Genomic DNA, 7129 nt, shown 5'->3' with positions numbered 1-7129 from the left:
GTTCCGGTAAATGCTGTCCAACGGGGTGTAGGTATAGGTCACATGCTAAAATGCCTACATTTGGGCGCATTCATGGCTCGCACCCGAGATCATGTGACTGACTGGATGCATTGATCGGCAATTTTTTGGATGCAAAGGTGAGTTTTTTCCCTCATTAGTGCTTAGTCTCGTGTTGCGACTCGAACCCATTGTTAAAAGTAGGAAATGAAACTGATTCCTTATGTGCAATACATGTTCGTCATTGAGGGCATCTCCAGAACACCGTTTGTTAAAAAGAGTTGTCCCGATTTGTTTGGAGTTTTGAAATGGAAAAGTCATCTTAAAGCTCATTCAATGCGGTGCGCAGCCGTACCCTTCTTAAGATCTAAGCTCCTTTAATTTCTGAGCTACACGCCCTCAAAGATGTGTAGAGTATTTCGCACGGACTATTTTAAGGTCAACCAGGTATCCATGATATCATAATAACATCAGTCAAATCCTGCCACTTCATTGGTCATCCGGTGATCAAGGCCAAAAAAATTATAATTCTCAAGTCGTCCACATTTGACGTTTGTGAGCACGATTTCCAGATATAACGGCAGTCAGTCAGCTCTCAATCAATGTTGTGCTAGCTATGATGACGCAATTAAGCAATGACGTATTGAGAAGCATATTTATTTAACAGAGAAATTGTGTTCCTTTGAGCAGTCTTTTCCACTTAAAGTACGCCAAGAGTTAAGTGAGTTGATTTCATCATATCTGATGCTTGCTTCAAAACCTTTAATCGTGAAGCATTTCCGATGTCCTACAGCTGTTCTCTGTTGAGTGCATGTTCAGTACGTAATAGGAAGAAACATTCGAACCACCGGAAAATAAGAAACGCTTCGGCCAAAATGGCGCATCGTAGTGATACATTAGTGCGTGCATTCAGCAAAATCCGCCGCATTTATGCGGATCAATACTTCAGTGAAGCATGTACCAGTTGTACCACTGGTTTAAAGAGCTGCTGATATGGACGAAAAATGCAGTTTCGAGCTACAGCCAAATTCATTCCAAGATTTAAGGTTGACGGCGTCACACATGCCTGAACTTAAACAACAAAACATCAAAACGTCGAAAAATTTAAATGGACATAATCGCTTTTTATTTCGATCATGCTGCCTGGACGCCGGCGTGTCGTTCGTATGCCAACCGCCAGCTGATCCGGTGCAGCTTTGGTTCTTATATTACCTAATCCCATTGCAATGATAAGAAAAAGTGGACTAGCTTTGTGCTCCGTTACGCTTTCCATTAGCAAATGTTAAGCACATGACGCAGCAGCGCAGCAAAACCAGACAGAACTTTCGCGCTCGAAACAAACATTCAGCAGTGAAATCTGACTGCTAGCCAATTCGAGGAGCGCCACCTTCCGAGGACCTTTTGTACCGCATCAGTACGAACACGAATGCATGAGCGGTCATGCTGTTCTACGACAATAAACAGGAAACAGCATGAGAGACGACGGCGTTCGTGTGACTTTTCTATGGCGTCATGCATGCCCAGGTGACCCTGGAATAGTCTGCAGAAAATCGTCTGCGCATCTTTGCGTCTTTCAAGGTCAGGAACCAGGGAGTTTCAGGTATTAAAGGGAGTATTTTTGGGAGTGCCTTTGGTGCATATTTCAAAACAACTTAAGTTAAACTCCAGACCAGTTAGTCTATTAACAGCACTGAGAAATGCCACTGCAGCACCTTCGAGACCAAATAAGGAAATTAATTTAATCATTTTCGAGTCCAAATTACTCTGTCTGCGCTGTGTAACAGCATTTCGCTTCTTTCATGTGCTCGTCGTAATCCCCGTTGTCACGAAAACCGCCGTGGTATCTCTGCCGGTGTGAATAGCAGAATGTTTGTGTTAAGCCCGGCGGGCGGCGAGAGCCTGTTACCGAGGAGCGCATCGTTTGAGGTTTGAACCAGTGCGTCACTGTGGAAAATGTGCCACTTTTGTTCCCAAAGTCAAAGTGCGCCTCAAAAAGAGTCACCGTGGTAAACACCGAAGGAGATCAAAACATAGTGTAACGTTTTGTTGAATTCGTGATAAAAATACTCGCCTTTTTTGTTTAGACAGAGTGTTTCAAGCTTTTTTAAAACACAAAAAATTTGTCAACTGGTGTGCTGGAAACATTACAAGACACATCCTACATTGGAAAAGCAATGCAAATGAAATGTTTTTGCTTCCATTGTGTTGAGCAGGGAGTCCAATAAGATTTCTCCCGCATGAGCGGCTACTTCAGATATAAATCCTGAGCTTTTTAGAAAATTTTCAGAAATCCGGTCTTTCTGATCAAACCGCACGTGTCTGATCTAAAAGTCAGTGGAAAGTACGGAACAGGTGGCACGCTCCCTTTGAAAAGTGCATGGCCGTGAACTGCATCGCGTAATATGCGTTATGGCTACTTCTTTTCAAAACCCCACACAATTGTAGAACACTCTCTTTCGTGAATATTTATTGGACGTCTGTTGGTATGTCTGATGAAACCACATTGAATGAAACGAATCCATGGATCGATACAAAAGAGAGTGCCGGAGGAAACCTGGGCACTTCTCGTATGAAATGCAGAGCTCATGAATTTTGACGCCACCTTGTGTCGTTAGCAGCAACTATCGCTTTAAATCAGGGGTCAGATGGCGCCACATATCTGCATTGGGCTTTTGGCGAACTGCCTCCAAGGGGAGCAGTCGCCCCCCCCCCCCCCCCCTCGTGCGTTCCACCCGCTAAATCGTGAAATTCCGTGTTAACCACAATTGATTACCTGTGGAACCTTTACGTACCGCATTACTCGGCACGGTCTGTCCCACCCTCTGACGTCAAATCACCTTGAAATACATCGCTATCGGTGCTTGGAGTGTGCAGCCAAATACATTTGATCCCGCTTTGGTGGGACCGTTAACTGACACCGCAACGTCGTGCTCGGCCGAGGGCATTTGTGCTTTTAGGGTGACGCCATTGCAGAGCATAAATGAATGCGAGTGGAGCTTGGTAGCGACATTGCGACAGACAATCAGACTATGTTTATGCGTGTGCGGATTGTAGGACGGCATCGTGTTCGTACCATTCTATAGATATGGTCCTCTGACAGCGCATTGCTGAATGGGGCGACATGCCGAAACGTGCTAGGGACACCGTCCGTGCAATCCACCTCTGGCACACGATACAGATAATTATACAGATGTTTTGATGTCTGCCGTATTTTCGCCACTTTGCAGCAGGGGTTCATGCCAATAAAAATATGTGCAAAGGTGCCTCTGGCTGAGCAATTTGTTACGAGGGCAGTTGAGGGCCCTCCCACAGTTTCCTTTTTTGCACACAGTCGCACCTACCTTGTGCGACAACACATAACACACATCCCTTTTTTAACAGCTGACATAATTTCACACCATGCTCCTGCCGGCCACCCACACGGAGTAATGCGCTTTCACCGTATCATGACAATCAAATTACAAATGCGACCGCGTGACATTTTACGGCGCCAGTTGATGGTCCCCCGCAGTACTGTCAAATGCACCCTCCTTGCACAAGTTAAAGATGCAACTTACCCTCGCCCTCATGGGGGAAGGTGTGGGAGCGATTTTCTGAGGATATCTCTCAAAATCTCGTGAAATCGCTCCCAAATTTCCATTAGCCAACAGGGCATTCACGACACATGCTTTGACACCACAACCGTGTCTCTAGTATATTATTTTAGCGTCTGAGAGGCGATGGTTTATTTCAGAACACTTCACGACCATCCACGGCCGGCACGGGCGACGTCCAACAACCGACGAATCCTCCGCGCACGAGCGACGGGGACGACAGTGGCAGGCTAACGAAGCACTCCAAAATAAATACTTGCTCAAAGCACACAAGAACTATTAATGTGCTCAAAATTGCCGAGTTTGATATCGATATAAATAGAAATAAACTACAGCAGTATTTCATACAACATGAAGACCTAAACAATACACATGACGTACTTGTAAGTTTCATACTGTTACGTAGCGATGCTTCGTATACAGTGATATGCTCCGCGGCGATAGCACCTTTATTAATGGTAGACACATTGACGCCGCATTACTGAATGAGGTCTTCCGGGCGGTGTTCGGCGGCGAAGTTATGACAGCTTTTTACAAATGGCAGCTTGTACTGAGTGCTTTGCCTGCTGTTTGCTCTTTGCTGATGTAGGTGTAGTGTTTTTTTTTATTCCTATGTGTGCGAAGATATGAGCCAGTCTGCTGGTGCAAAATGAACTGCATCATTCTTTTCATCGAAATAGTCATAATCGTGCACGGAGGATGTGACTGCGTGCATTTCATACCACCATAGGATAGCTGTTCACTTGCTTCGTGAAGTGACCCTCGCCTGACGCTACCCCCACCTCACCCCCCCCCCCCCTCCCACTTTATTGACACATGATCCGCTGACGGCGCATCACCAAGTGCAGGTGGCCGACTAGGACGTGTGTTTGCTAGCTTGAGCCTGCATTAAAAAACACAAATATTGATCAGTGTGCACGGAGAGTTTAACCATGCGGATTCAAAAGCATTTTGGAAGATCTTTCATTTGGCCCCGTAGCATCCTCCTCCACCCAGAGCACCGTTCCATTGTTATGGTTCCCAGAAAGCACACCACGGAATGCGAGCGGCCGTCCAAAGCGTGTATTGGCTAAGCTGCGGTCGATTTTAAGAAAATTATAGTAATCGTGCGGGGACGGTGTGCCCACCTGCATTTGATGACATTGTGGGGCGGCTATCAGCTGGTTTCCTAAGAAGCGGACGATGTGCCCACCTGCATTTGATGACACTGTGGGGCGGCTATCAGCTGGTTTCCTCAGAAGTGGACGATGTGCCCACCTGCATTTGATGACACTGTGGGACGGCTATCGGCTGGTTCCCTAAGAAGCGGACGGTGTGCCCACCTGCATTTGGTGACACTGTAGGACAACTATCCGCTGGCTCCCCAAGAAAGTTGCTTATCAACATTCCTGATCTTATTGGTATGTCCTCAGAGCACATTACTAAGTGCAGACGCCAAACCAAAGCATGACCTTGCCAAATTACGGTAGCCTTTTCAAGATATATGAAATCTCCCAACTGCGCAGCCGCGTTCTACTGTGCAAGGGCTTTCTAACTGCACCGTAACACCATGGTCGTGTGAAAACACCTAATTATCAGTCCGATCCTTGCAGCAGCGCATTACCACATGCTGGCGGCCGGTTGGAGCATGTATTTGCAGAAAAACGGCAGCCTTTTAACATTATTTGTACTCGTGCGCAGAGATTCTAAACGTGTGCTGCTGCTACCATCATGGGTCGGCCAACAAAATGCAGCGTAACATGGTTCTCGGTTAACGGCACCTATCTTATTGGTGTGATCATGTACATCAGGTTACAGAGTTTTGGTAGGCAGGTGGCGTATGGTGGCGAATCCACGGCAGCCACTTAAAGACATTACAATCGTGTGGATACGGGGTGACCGTACGCCTCTGTTAGCGCTATAGGAGGACGTTCAACTGGCGCGATGGCATGGTGCTCGGCTGCGGGCACCTATAGCATTCGTATAACCTCAGGACAGCATATTTGTATTAATCCTGTGTGCCACCCGGAGCGTGGATTTGCTAAGTTACGGTAGACTTAAGCAAATACATATGGGCAGAGGCTGCAAAGGCGTACATTTGTTACCTTTGAGAAAAGCCGACTACCAACTGGCAATCGCACATGCTCTTCAGCCGAAGGCACCTATTTTGCGTGATGACCCCTGACATCGCAGTATCGAATCCGGCCGGTGGCATGCCGCGTCACTGCCGACAGACGACACGTCCGCCGGAGGTCCGCAACCACGCCCCGGCCTGCCACGCGCGTTCGGTAAGCCTTGCCAGACGGTCACACCCGTGAAGTAGGCACCTTCGGCCGTGCACGATGTCACATTGTAGTTGACAACCACCCTACATTTCTACAGATGTGCACGGTCGCACCGCTCACACACGAATATAAATATTCAAAAAGGCTCCAGCAGCGCACCAAATCCACATCCTAGTCGCCGAACGAATTCAATCATGCAATCATACCAAATCGCTTTCGGTTGAACACGATTTTATTGTGCGAGTTAAAAGACTTCCCACAGTGCCACCAAACTTACACGATTGCAAATTCTGCAAACGATTACCAATAAACTTAAATATTTCCTGCATTTTTCCCATCAAGTTCCGGCTGCCATGTCGAGTAATGCGCTGTCAGGCGCCTACACCAAAAAAGCGAGGGGAGTTTACCGAGCATACGGTACCGTCGTGTGCTGGTCGATAGCCCTCGCAGAGTGCTAACAAATGCACATGGTCACAGCCTCCGCGTGCGGCTATTAATACTGTTTAATGGCTGCTGTCTTTTCACCTCAAAGGTCTGTCAGAACGCATGCCTTCAGCGATGCGCTTTCAGGAAGTCATTCTCATAAGGTATGTGTCCTCGGGTGAGTACTACTGTACGATGTTTGCTGCTGATAGTTCTCTCACTGTGCTGTCAAATTGCACACGGGTGCATCCTATTTGCACAATTGTCATTACATTTAAGTAGCAGCCGTATTTCGCTACCAGCCTCCGCTGTGCCCTGGCACCCAACCATGCGCTGTCAAGCGGCCGTACCAGAAGCATAGGTGCGGTCGGCCACGCAACATGTTACGGTGTCAGTCAACAGCCCTCTCACAGGATTGTCAGCTGCATACGACCACATGCTTTGTGTGAGATCACAACTATTGACGCCGCATTAGTTAAAAGATTAGCCGTCCGTAAAAGATAGCCTCCTGTTTGCATAACGCTTTCTCTTGAAAGAATGTTCCAAACTTGTTTAGCATTCACTACACGAGCGTTCTTAGAAATTAGTTAGGGGCAAACATTTCAAAACACACACTGAAAAACCAAAACAAATCAAATGTTTTACCTGCATAGTGTTGAGCAGGGAATCCAGTGATATTTTTCTCGCATGGGCGGCTAAAAATCATGCTCAAACTCAAACATAGCTCAACTCAACTCAAAATGGTCATCTGTTCAGACGGATTTCGAGAAAACTGGCATAATCGATCAAATCGGAGGTGTCTGATCTAACAATGAGTGACCCATAAAAAATAGGTGGTATGCTCCCTGTAAA

The sequence above is a fragment of the Pollicipes pollicipes genome, unplaced genomic scaffold, assembly GCF_011947565.3.
Source record: "Pollicipes pollicipes isolate AB1234 unplaced genomic scaffold, Ppol_2.1 Scaffold_6138;HRSCAF=7277_pilon_pilon_pilon, whole genome shotgun sequence".
NCBI classification, from domain to species: Eukaryota; Metazoa; Arthropoda; class Thecostraca; order Pollicipedomorpha; family Pollicipedidae; genus Pollicipes; species Pollicipes pollicipes.
The sequence above is the reverse complement of the archived record's forward strand: the minus strand, read 5'-3'. Positions refer to the sequence as shown.